A 13,852-nucleotide genomic window follows, 5' to 3' on the forward strand; every position below is an offset into this window, starting at 1 on the left:
AACCTACAAGGTTCGGACATAAAGTCGTCCTCCACGGTATCAGTTGTGGCATGTATACTGTAGGAGAGTAGGATCTGTTTCTTATGGTTACCCCCACTTTTTGCTGATGTATCACTGTTTTCGACTTGGATCCTGCAATCCAGGACCCCAGTCTATCTGTTTTCTCCTCTAAATGGATTGCATGTACTTTAGGTACACTCCAGATTGGATACTGGGGTACCCTTATCAGTCCCTAGTATATGGTACCCTATGTACCAAGGCATAGGTGCCCTAGAGGTCTCCCAGGGGCTGCAGAATGTATTGTGCCACCCCTGAGAGACCATTTAAAATGGCACTACAGGTCTTCTACTGCAGCCTGTGTAAGGTGGTGCATGCACCCCTTATTAGATAGGTTCACTATATCTATTCTAACTCACTACACATATAAACCTATCAGTCACCCCCTATGATAGGCCTTATCAATCCTGAAGGCAGGGTGCTTGGTTTTATGTGAGAGGGTGCTCCTGCATGAGCAGAGCCCCTCGGCAGCCTTCGGAACCTATTTTCCGGGGTTGTCTGTGATGCAGGCAACCATATATATATAAGTGCATTATAACAAACATGTTGTGTTTGATGTCAAACACCTTGGAATCATACCTCCACACCAGTAACTGGTGTGGGAGGTATGATTTCTCCCTTCTAGAACCACTACTGTGGGTCACCGGTACACCCGGTACCAGCTTTCTCGACCTGGGCATCACAAAATGGATGCTGCCAGCCACAGACACGAGTCTGCCCTCCTGCTGCTGAGCTGAGGTCGAGCAGGGGAAGGCTTGACAATAGGTTTCCTGTCACAGGGAGGTGTGACCACCTCCCAGGCAGGATTTAGTGTATTTGGGCTGGGTGGGTGCACTCTGAGAGTGTTTGAAGTCTGCACCTGGGGCACATTTGGTGTCCCTGTGCATAGTCCAGTTTAAACCGGTGCAGCAGCCATTTGCTCCTACTCTCGCGCGAAACTGGTCAAAGGACCCCTCTGACCTGACCCTCCTATAGGTGGGACTCCAGAGTTTGTCCCACCCCTTCCTTGGGTATAAAGTAGGAACCCTGACTACAGCACTTTAGATTTTACCTGGACTAAACTCTGTTACAGAAACCTAGTATTTCAATGGTCTACACTTCGCTGGACGGCAGAAGAATCTACCTTGGAGTAAAGGAGTTACTCCCCTGCAGCAGCAGGCACCTTAACGCATCTGACCTATTTGCATCTCCCGAGCTCCTGAGGGCTCTGAAGATTTCTGCAAAATAGGAGGTGGGTTTTCCGAGGTCTCTGAGGTCGACCTGCTCTCTCAGCAATTCTGAGACCAGTATTCCTCGTGGGGACCGTGCAACCCGAACCCCGCTTTGGGCTACGTGTAGTCTTGACCTGAAGCAGTATTTCTACCGAAGATTTCCAGCCTACACTCCACGAGTGTTCCGTGGGCTGGTATTTCGTGATTCAGCTCGAGGTCCCTTTGCGATCACTGGTCTGTTGACCTGTGGGTCCTTGTGAAGGTAACTTTGACTATCGTTGGGCTTTTCTGGTTGCCCCAGACGTGTCCTGACTCTCCATTGATTGGAGAGTCCCTAGGACCTTGCTGGTCCTCACCGTAACCTGTTTCCTCTGCCCGCATGGGTTGCAGTTGCCAAGGCTTGGTGGTGTTCGATCCGGACACTGACCCCCCAGCACTTGACATCCTTCGTGGGACAGCTCACCTCCAGACTTTGGTCATCGTCGACGTCTCCTGGTCCCCGTGGCTGAAGAGTCAAGCATCCAATCTTCTCATCTGAAGCACCCGACATCGGTGGGCATTCGTCTATCGTGCCCCTGGTCACTCTGAAGTGACCCAGACTCTGTCCCCTCTGGTTTCAGGTTCTTCTCATCTCAGATCCAGGCTTGGATACCAACGGACACTTTTCATCTGCCCGGCAGCAGCACTTCTTCGCATCACGCCATTGAAAACGATGAGGGTTTCCGACACCACTTGACCCCTATGCACCTGGCTCCTCTGGGATAGGTAACACAGGTATCTTGGTACTCACCAGGGTGCTGGCCTTAGAACCGTCTATGTTCCAAAGGGTTTACTTGAAGTCCTCTGGAAGTGTCCTTAAACTGTAAATTTCCAACCGCGACTTTCCCATAGAGTTGTATGGAGCTCACGTCTGTGTTCTCACACTGCACACGTCCTCCTCGGTCCCCTGTGTCACTACCTTGGGTGGTTCCTTGGGGTCCTAGCGATTCTACGTACTCTAGGCACTGTGTCTAGTGAAGTCATGGTTGTTATACCACTTTCTTAGTATATGGTTCGGTCTCCCCCTGGAGCCCGCTGTGTATTGTGCTATTTACTGTCATTCTGTTGATTTAATATTGTGTGCTTTGTGCTCTTATCTCATAAAGAGGTTAGTAGAGAGTGTTTAGTAATAAATACATATATTTTATATATCTCTTGTGTGGTTCTTCTTTCATTTGATCATTCAGGAGGATCTGATCTGGTAAAACAAGCTGCTCTACATTCCTTCGAGACTTAGCCTGAAGGCTGCTCTCCATAGCTACCACTAGGATAGCTTTCTATAAAGGTTGACTTTGGTGCATGGTGCCCACTTTAATTAGTGGACAGCATACACCAGGCCAACTTCTCACATATACATATTTAGAAACCTCTTGTTTTGTGGCTGCGTTCCAGGCTGTTATCATTTTTTGCAAATATGTGGGCATCTGTGTGAGTACTGTTTGTGCTGCCAAAGGGGCTGCTAGCAACTCCAGAAGCAGTATTAACATGTAAACTGTTTCACACAATGGGTCATGTCTCGCTCCATCCACCCAAGCCACCATATATCGTAACTCTGTTGCTTGGCAATAAATCCTAAAGTTCAGAGTTAATCTACCTCCTCCCACCCATGGTAATTTGAGCACTGCTATCCTTGCTTTGATGTGTCCCCAATATAGCAGTCCCATTAACTCATCTATCTTCCTGAAACAGGTCCACGGTATCTGTATAGGCATGTGTGCTAACAGATATAGCATCCTTGAAAGAACTATCATTTACTGAAAGCAACCCTCCCCATAAGAGACATCCGGAAGTGCAGTTGATTATTGATACTATTCCCAAGTCTCCCAAGCATCGCTCCCACATTGTGTTTGTATGTTTCTTCTGGGTCTTTACTCAACATGACTCCCAGATACCTAAATGGAGTAGTTAATATCTCTAATGGAATATTGGTTGCATTCCCTATCTCAGCATTATTAATTTAATACAGGCTACATTAATTAATATTTAATGTAAATTCATTCAAGCTACCCTATTTTATCTAAAGGGTTCTCTACCCTAGCTCATGTTTGCACCGGTTCCCTTACAGTTAGCCAAATACCATCAGCATATAGCGTAATTACTGTGCGTTTAGACTTAAGGAACATGCCATGCTCCACGTGTTGTAGTCTGACAAAGTTGTGCCAAGGGTTCAATTAGTGCAAAAATTAAAGGGGAAAGGGAAACACCCTTTCCTCATTCCTCTCCATGTAGCAGAAACCCCTGTCCTAATACATACTTATTGAGTGTCTTGTACATGAACACTTACTACCCTGTGTCAAATGCTTTATGGGCATCTAAGCTATCAATAGCATATTATCCCCTGCCTGTGTCACACATTCAATTGTCACAAAGGCCTTTCGTATCTTAATAGTAGTCATGCGCCCGTCCAAAAATCCTGCCAGCTCTGTATGGATCAATGTTTCAGCTGCCTTTGCCAGGCTCTAGGCTAGGATTTTCCCCAATATCTTTGCATGTACCTTTATCATGGACAGTGGCCTGTATAACTCGCACACTAATGGATCTTTCCCAGCCTTTGGGGTGATTAGTATATGTGCTACTTGTAGCGTGTCTGGGTGCCTCCCCTGCGTTTTGCTTCATTTTACATGTTTAACAGTGAGGCAGTCAGTTTTTCTGCGGATTCTTGAAAAAAATTAGGGCCATATTCTCAAGGAGCTATCGCCGAGTTAACGGCACTTTAGCGCAGCCAAACCCGCGATAAATTTATCACCCCATTCACAAAGTGGTGCTAACAGCACATAGCACCATTTTACATTGCCACAGATGACCCCGGCAACTATCGCTAATGAGATGCAGAGTAGGCATTCCCATGCAAAAAGTCGCAACTACACCACTCCGCAACATTCTCAACGACCAGCCACATCGGCGAAAAGACCACAAAACATGTGATAAGGCATGTTAGCAGCAGAAAACTAACACCTGCTCTGACCTGGTGCCAGCCTTCAACAGAAAAGGGAGCCCAGCCCAGAGCCACACCTGAAGAACAACAGATGCCATAGAGCCACTGAACATGTGTGCCAGACACCCAAGAGGGCCACAACACCCACCGCCACCACCCCCAGGACCCCCCCTCCCCGGCACCCCCTCCCACAGCCAAAGACATGCCACATCAACTACACGGAATCATGTACCAAATAACCAGCCTGATGTCGCACAATCACATCTGGTGACATGCAATTGTCGTCACAAAAATGAGCCTCACACATTCACCTTCGAAGCAAGAAATGAAAATGTATTAAAATAAACACAGAACAGAAATGAAGACACATGACGGCTCCCCTCGGGACATTCCATAGGTCACAGCCTGCAAGACAAAAATCATGATGAGAAGGTGTGTCCTGCGCACATCAAGGGACAGAGAGAGAGCGAGGGAGAGAGAGAGAAAGAGAGGGAGAGAGAGATAGACGGACAGAGAGCGGGAGAAAGAGATAGACGGACAGAGAGGGAGAGAGAGAGATAGACGGACAGAGAGGGGGAGAGAGATAGAGAAAAGAAGAGAGGGACAGGGAGAGTGAGTGCCGACTCTGCACACCCAGGCCACACTGCTCACTTGCTGCCACCGGTGTGTCTCCAACCAGGTGCAGGTATGTAGTGCAGTTCACCAGGTCCCACATCTGAGACGGACCCGTCATCTGTAACAGAGTCCAGATACATGAATGGCACAGTACATTCAAGTGCACACGACATCATCGCATGCCCGCCCCTGTGCACCCAGGCAGATGCACCTCAGCCCCTCCCACCGCTCAGCGGTGCATGCCCGTCCCTGCGCACCCAGGCAGCTGCACCTCAGCCCCTCCCGCCGCCCAGCGGTGCATGCCTGCCCCTCTGCACCCAGGCTTCACTGCTCTCCTTCGCAATGAGGGCCCAACACATGCCGCTGCAAGCTCAGTCCCGCGGACATGGCACCCTCCACATCATGCAGCTCCGCTCCGCAGGCCACCAGGTCTCACTTTTGGTGCTGGGTCTTGATCTCGCCATGGCAGAGGACATACCAGTGCACCCGGCCTATCGCAAGCTGCACACCTGCTCAGACCCTGAGGTGCCACTAACTCTGTGACCATGCCACGTGGCGGTAGGCCCCCGCTGTCCGCTGGCTCAGGCCAACACTGAGGTCCAGCAGGGCACACAAAACCTGAGCAGTCTAGACCGCTGGGACGGGGCATCATCACAGGCTGCACACTCGCTCAGCACTTAAGGTGCCCCTACCTCAGTGCACCAAAAGTCACTGTCCCGTGTCGGTGTGCCTGTGCTGGCCGCAGTGTATCTGGTGCCACCAAGTCTGTGCCCAGCAAGTCATGGACCCTCTATGAGTGGGTCACGTGGTGCAGACGCCATCATGTCACCACCGGGCCTGCGGAATGTGATTTTGCAGGCCCCTGGGCCCCCATGCCTACATGCACACCACACGGATACACCCCGAGAGAGGTTGGAAATGGCGTTGAGCACTTGCGCCCGGCCCTTTTTATTGTCAGGGTTACATGTGCTGTGACGCGTGGGCTGGATGGCTGTGGTGTGGGTGTACACCAGCCGTGAGGGAGTGGCATGCTGACAACTAGACCTGTGACCAGCAGATCCCTACAGGGAAGACCTGGGACATGTAGCGTTGTCGTCTTCCCTGTGAGCGTAGGCGTAGTGGGCTGGCCTGGCGTATGCCAGTCCAGTGTAAGGGTTTGAACAATGACCCCGGGGCTCTGGGCATTGTTCCGTACGGGGCTGGACAAGGAAGTAACAAATGCGTGTGTCGCTGTAGTTGCGTCTGCGCCACCCGGATAACATTCGGCAATGTGTCACCCTGTGACCCAAGTCCAACGACATGAGCCACATGGACATAAGAGGAATTCACTGACCCTACATTCATCCACACTACCGCACTTGAAAGACCATAGACACAACACATCTCTGTGATTCGGAATGTTTAATGTACATTCAGTGGAGTGTTGCATCTGGAGCAGTGCAGGGCCATGCAAACCCCACTTTCAAATGTTGGCCTGTGGAGGGCTAGCCAGAGTCCTTCAGGGAATGACAAGTCCAAAGGAAGAGGAAGGGTTCAGTCCGCAGTCTGCTAACTGTGTCATTGGCGATCATACAGAAAATGGCAGTCCATTGCGAGGTCCAAGGTGAGTGTCGCAGAGTGTAGCGGGGGACAGTGGAAGGTGATGATGCAGAGGGCAGAATCAAGCTGAAACTGGCCATCTGGCAGAGATGAATGCTGCAGTTTTCCCCATACCATTAAGGCGGTTTCATCTGCATCTTCGTCTTCTGCTGTGTCATGTGCCTCACGTGTGGGTGGTGCTCGCCTTTCTCCAGCACTGTGTGGCAGTGACAGCTCAGGGGTCGGGGGTGGAATGTTTGCCAAACTGTGTGGCACTGACACTTCAGGGGGCAGAGATGTGGATGTAGTGGTAGCAGCAGCAGCATGCATCGGCGCCAGGCCTAGTGGCAGCAAAGCCATGAGGATGGTTTTGAGGTCGTTGTGGAACCCAGCTACGTCTCGCTGGTGTGCAGCCGTGGCAGCCGCTCTTTCCGCATTAGCCCGCTCCATGTTCTCCATGAGCCTCCGCATGAGTCCCAACTCCCGGGCGAGCTCACTGGAGCCACTCTGACTAGACAGTCGTTCTTGTCTCAGAGTCAGGACTCTGGCGATGTCAGCCATGGTTTGTTGGAGTGCATGGAGCAGACTGTGGGTGTCCGTTAGGGACTGTAAGTGGTCCCTGATGGGACTTAGACACCCACGTATGGCATCTAGTTTGTCTGCCATGCGGTCGAAGCCCACCCGCACCTGTTCAGTCGGCTGCTCCTGGCATCCCTACACACGGTGTTGGAAGGCCATGTATTCTTTGTGGGGGTCCTGGGAGGCAGTCGTGGTGGTGGGTGCTGCCTGCTGTGTGGTCTGTGCAGGGGGTGGGGTGTCCCCGTTGCACTGGGCTGCCCTGCTCCTGGAGGTGGGCTGCGGAGACTGTCAATGAACTCTCAGAGGGCGTCGGAGTCGAAGCTGTGGTGGTCCTCTTCGTCATCAGAGAAGAGAGGTTCGGGCTGCTCTGCAGGAGGTGTTGACTGTCCCTCTGCAATGTGAAGGGGAGATGCAGTTTGACAATGTGTTCACATGTGTGTTGTAGGATTGTACATGTTCACATACAGACTGCATGACTGTGTACATCGTGGCTGTTTTGGAGGGGCTGCCTATTTGCTGCGGGACAGTGGACTTATCGACAATATCACAGATGTGTGTTTAAACTTTTGCAGTGTCTACTCACATTTCCCTGCAATGCCAGTGTCTACACCCAGTGGGCGCCAGTTGTGTCCTGTGTTCTGTGTGGACGTGTTGGGGTTTGCGCCACTTTGTTGTCAGTGTTGATGTGCTCTGCATGTTATGTGTGTGTGCTGCATTGTGGGGGAGAGGGTGACCCCTGCTTCTCTGTTTTGCTACCCCTTATCCCTTTCATGCGGAGTGCCTTTGATTTCTGTGCTTGTACAGTGCTGATATGTAGCATACTTGGGTACATTGTTCTCTTGGTGGGAGTTGGGTTCTGGGGCATGGTTTGTCCGCAGATGTGCTCAGCTCAATTGTGCATGTGTGCCATTGTGCCCATCTCCCCCCGTCCCCCCAGTCCCTGGTCGTTACTCACCCTGGTGCTGTTGTGTCCGGTCCTGTTGAGCAGTGTCCGGTCCCCCGACTCCTGCCACCGTCTCCCCACTGATGACTGTGGACACCATTTCCTCCATGTCGTCCAGCTCCTCCTGTGGCGTTGCACTCCCACCTCCAGTCTGCATTGCTGCCTTCCGGTTGTTGGCGAGTTTAAGCTTTGTTTTGCTCTTGACGTCATTCCAGCACCTCTTGACCTCTTCCATTGTCCTCTTCAGCACTCTGACTGCATTCACCTTGTCTGCCATAGTCCATTTTTTGTTGCCAATGACACAGTGGAGGTGACAAACAGTAGTTGATGGTGTTCGACCACCTCCGTTATCAGGATCTTGTTTTCCTGCAGACTGAAGCGCTTCTTCCTACTCTTCTTGTCCGTGCCCTTCCCTGACCCCGAGGTCCCAGGCAGGTCCTCCGGGAGGCTTGTGGGGTTCTGGTTCTCCTCCATACTTGCTCCGGCAACATCCATTGTGCTTGGCTGTTGTTTGGCATTTGTTTGTCATTTTTTTCTACTTTTATGGTGATTTTTCCCGTCTGACGCGTGTGTATTGCAGGCCTGTAGCTGGTTTTCGCTGATTTTTGTATCGCGGTTGGCCTCATCGCAGCTTTTTTTGCGTTCGTGTTTTGCATTTTTTAGCGCGGCAATTTAACGCGTTATCTGGTGACTATCGCATGGTATCGCCGTGTTGCGAATACTTGGTTAACACGGCGTGAATTTCCCGCGATAGACTCCGATGTTGTAGGTTGCGTTAAGTTACTTTTGCGATGATTATCACATGTTCTTGAGAATATGCCCCTCAGTAGGGAAACAGCTCTCTCCCCCTGGCGTTTTCCCTGTCCCATTTGATGTCTTCCATATCCAATGGGGCTTTGAGGTCTTCTCTAAGCTCATCCATTCATTTAGGGACTTGGAAGGCATGTTCTCCAAGCCTCGCTTTCTACCAGAGCCCCGCCTGCACAAGAAGTTTCTCAGCTCAAGTCCTAACTTTCATTTTTTTAGGACCTCAGCATGCTGTGGTTATCAGCCCACTGCTCAAACTGAAAGCGCTCAGGACGATCTCATCGGCCCAGGCCCAGGCCCACTGCTCCCCTTTATAGCAGGAGGAGTTTTATTGTCACTCTGTGACTTATCTATTTCTGGCAATAACCCTCGACACTCACTAAACACCTTGAACCTGGTTCCCCAGCCCCAAAGTTGGCAGAGAGGTATGTGCAATGACGAAGTGTAAGAAATTAAAAGACCTGTGAAAGAACACCTCATTTCAGCCCTGAGCCCCGCTTGCACAAGACATTTCTCAGCCCAAGTCCTATTGGGCCACACCAGCTAAACATTTAATTATTTTAGGACTGCTGCATGCTGTGATTAAAATGAACAGGGCACAGTTAAGCTCTTCTGCTAAACATCTGGTCTCAATCAAGCTCCAGAACCCTAAAGTGCCACCCCTGTGCCACGGTGCTGGGACTGTCATGGCTGAGGTGTGTCCTCCCCTCCTCCCAGCCCAAAGGAGAAGAAGTCACTGTAGTGGCGGCTCTTCCCGCCTCGACGGTGCTGCCTCTTTCATGTGCTGCGTCTTGCACACCCTCAGCACCCTTTCCCGGCTAAAGTTCTGAGCCCCCTTCAGGCGCTCCATCACCCACTCCTCACAGACCGCCATAACCCCCGGCTCATCCCTGAGCCATGTTCCCTGGACATCCTAGACCACCCTCGACGGCAGGTTTGTCTAGCCTGGAGAACCATGGAAACACATGCTTCATGCAGGGGCGTAACAAACACCCCCGCAGCCCCTGCGTTTCCCCTAGTCTTCAGTAGGTGAGGGGGGCCCCCTCAGCTCTTCGGTAGAGAGCTGGGTAGCGAGCTGTGAGAGAGAGGCTTGCTCTAAAGCAAGCCTCTCTCTCTCTCTCTAAAGCAGCCTCTAAAGCAGCTTGCACGCGCTGACCCAGGACTGAAGAGAAACAAAGTAACAAGTTACATTGTTTCTCTTCAGTCAGAGCCAGGCCTGGAAAAGGGATGGGGTGGGGGCCCCAGAGAGAGAAGAGACAAGGCAGCACAGAGATGACATGGACAGGAGAAGGAATGCAGCTCTAGGAACAGGATCTGGGACCCATTGGAAGGTAAACAAGCATTTGCATTATATGGTTTTGCAATATATGCATTTGCATATATGCACGTCATATATGGTTTGGATTGGAATTGTTAGTTGTGGAATTGTGTTGTGTGGATTGGATCTGTGTAGTGAAATAATGTGGCATGGTGTGTAGTGTAATTATGTGGATAGTAATTGTGTGGTATTGAGTGTACTGGAATTATGTGGAGTGGGATTGTGTGTCATGGAGTGTGATTTTGTGTCTTGGAGAGAGAGTATCTGGAATGGTATTTTGTCTTGTGGAGTGGTATGTAGTGGAGTTTACTTACGTGGTGTGCTGTTAAATATTGTAGCATGATATGTATGTGGTGTGTTGTGTAATTGTGTTGTTGGTTTGAATTATGTAGTTTGTTGTTGAATTATGTGGTGGGAATGGAAATGTGTAGAGTTGAATATGTGTGACGTGGAAGTGTGCACTGTTGAGTGAAAATTATGTTGGGCCCGATTCACAGAACTAACTTAAGACAAAATCCTAAACTTACTACCATTTTCGTATTCACAGAAGGCACTTACTCATTTTGGTATTCACAGAAGACACTTACTCACTTCGGTATTCACAGAAGTTAGGAGTCCTAACTTTAGGACTCCTAAATGCCTTCTGTGAATACCGAAAGTCTTAAAATTAGGATTTTTCTCAGTTTAGAAGTCCTAAAGTTAGGGCTCCTAACTTTACTACCACTAAACTGAGAAAAATCCTAATTTTAAGGCTTTCGGTATTCACAGAAGGCATTTAGGAGTCCTGAAGTTAGGAGTCCTAACTTTACTACTACTAAATTGAGAAAAATCCTAATTTTAAGACTTTTGGTATTCACAGAAGGCATTTAGGAGTCCTAAAGTTAGGAGTCCTAACCATACTACTACTAAACTGAGAAAAATCCTAATTTTACAGCTTTCGGTATTCACAGAAGGCATTTAGGAGCCCTAAAGTTAGGACTCCTAACTTTACTACTACTAAATTGAGAAAAATCCTAATTTTAAGACTTTCGGTATTCACAGAAGGCATTTAGGAGTCCTAAAGTTAGGAGTCCTAACTATACTACTACTAAACTGAGAAAAATCCTAATTTTAAGACTTTCGGTATTCACAGAAGGCATTTAGGAGTCCTAAAGTTAGGACTCCTAACTTCTGTGAATACCGAAATGAGTAAGTGCCTTCTGTGAATACCAAAATGCGGAAGTGCCTTCTGTTAATACCAAAATGGTAGTAAGTTTAGGATTTTGTCTTAAGTTAGTTCTGTGAATCGGGCCCGTTGAGTGGTATTATGAGGCATGGTGTGAAGTGTAGTTATGTGGAATGTTGCTACGTGGCTTAGACTGGATTTATGTGGAGTGTACTTATGCAATATGGATTAGAGCATAATTATGTGGAGGTAAATTATGTGGTATTATGTGGAGTGTAATTATGTTGTGTGATGAATTGTGTGGGGATGAATTGTGGAATTGTGTGATGTGTGGAATTATGTGGCATGGTGTAGTGTATAATTGTGCGGATTGGAATTATGCAGCATGTTGCGGAGTTGTAGTTTGTGGAGGGTAATTATGTGTTTTGGAGTGGAGTGTAAATATGTTGTGCGAAGTATAATTATATAGGTTGAAGTGGAATTATGTGTAGTTGAATTGTGTTGTGTGGAGTGTAATTATGTGGTTTGGAGTGGTATTAAATTGTGTGGAATATTATTATGTGATATGGAATTATGTGGTAAGGAGTGAAGTGGAAATATGTGTTTTTTAATTTTTAGGATTGTAATTATGTGGTATGGAATGTTGTAGGGTTATTTATAGTTGAATTGTGCGACATGGAATTATGAGATGTTCAAACGTGCTGTGTGTGGTAGACTTAACATAGCTGCCAATGTTTCAGATTGCGATGTGTGACATTTTCATAATTTCAGTGTAATTATGCATGACATTTCAACGACTATGAGTGACACTTTCTCGAGAGCAAAATCAAGAAGTAAAGAGGAGGGAAACATATAAATATTAGAAATTACGCCCATTTGAGCAACTAGAAACTGTAAGAAAGTCACTGAACTAAAGTGCCCTAACAGCAGGCCACTAAAAACTGAGCAGAGTCAGACTGTGTGAATGTCACCCATTATTACAGTTAAATTATAAAAACGTCACTCTTACCAATCTGAAACCTTTGCATCTATGAGTGAATCAGTGTGCAAATGTGCTCTAATTGAGGAGTATTCCTCTGCACCCTCATGGTGACCAGCCTGCCAGGTGTCTTTGCAAACTTGCAAGCGCCAAGCAGTTTTCCATCAGCTACATGTTAGTGTAACTCAACAAAATAAAAATACATAGGATGTTCTCTACAGAAATCAGAAGTTTGCCTGCACCAGGTTACACTTACTCCAGCACTTTAAAAGTGGCAGTTAATTCAGGGTCCAATCAGACCTCCCATAATGTCTGGTTACTCTGCGTAGAAATGCCGCAAAGTTTTTTTTAAATGCTAATCTGTGGTCAGATTAAACCTTCCAAAAAGAGCTGCTTTCATCTATGAGTAATACATCTGTTTCTGGGATGCTAAAATCACAGCAAGACCCAGTGACCTACCCTCTAGTGCCTCCTCAGTGATCTTCTGTCTGAGGTAGGGTGCAACTGGGATCCATAGGACTATGTGGTCTAGACTGCCATGGGCTGAAGTGTTTCGTCCATTTAGCCAGGAGTGTGAGGAGGGGAGATCCGAGCCTGAAGCAGTATGTGCAGTGGTGCCTCTGATGCTCCTAGACTAGAGTTAGGCCACAGCTCCCTGCGCTACGGTAGGCACCTAGACCCTCGGCGCAATCAGCTTGTCTGCTGAGCAAGGTCTGTAGGTGCATTAATACAACACCTGCTGGACGGAGAGGGACCTGAGGCATCTTCTGTGTGTGTGTAAATTGGGCCACACGGGGCCGGCGACCAGCAGGCAGAGGCCTGAACTTGAGAGGCTGGATGAGGCAATATATTAGACTGTTACAGCATGCCTCTCGATGGACTCTAGTCAAAAGAGGAGCATTGAGGACCGTGGGAGGACCAACAGGCGTTGGATGGCTGCGAGGTGAATGACTACAGTAACAGGTGGAACTACGAGAGATGACTGGAGGCGCTAACCCACTGAGGAGCAATAATTCATGGCAGTAAGGGGAGGGGACGTTATGTCAATGCACTCCAAGAGTGTATTGTGCGGTACTCAATGTAACACCCCTAATCAGTGCAGCTAGATAGCTATCTTGCACCTGAAGAAATCAACGCTCTGACACAGGTGAGTGCTACCAATACACCTAGGCCACAGGAGTTACGGGACCTTCAGAATTAACGTTTTTGTTTTTCATTCCGGTATGTCTGCTGCTGAAAGTAGCTATTACTGCCAAGTGAAGGTTTAGAAAAAAACAAGTAGGAATCAGCCTGGAAGTAGACTCCAGCATGTTATTCCTTTAATACTTATTCATCGTTATTTCCGTTCCCCCAACAACAAAACAGCAATAAAGTTGGGCACTTCCGTGCTGTGGTGTCATCGTGTTGGAATCTTAGATCCCGGCTCCTCCATGCAGAGCGGCGGAGGTTATCCTGGGTCACATTATCCACTCCAGAGCTCCGGTGCCCTTCTCAAGCCCCTAGCTTCCGGCAGGAACCAGTCCTTGCAGATGTCGCACTCGAAGCGGCTGACATTGTAGGGCTGCCGGTGCATGGCGCGCGCCTGCAACAAATCCTCGCAAGACCTATCTTTATGGACATACTACG

This window comes from Triturus cristatus, chromosome 3_2 (assembly GCF_964204655.1).
Source record: "Triturus cristatus chromosome 3_2, aTriCri1.1, whole genome shotgun sequence".
Classification (NCBI taxonomy): Eukaryota; Metazoa; Chordata; class Amphibia; order Caudata; family Salamandridae; genus Triturus; species Triturus cristatus.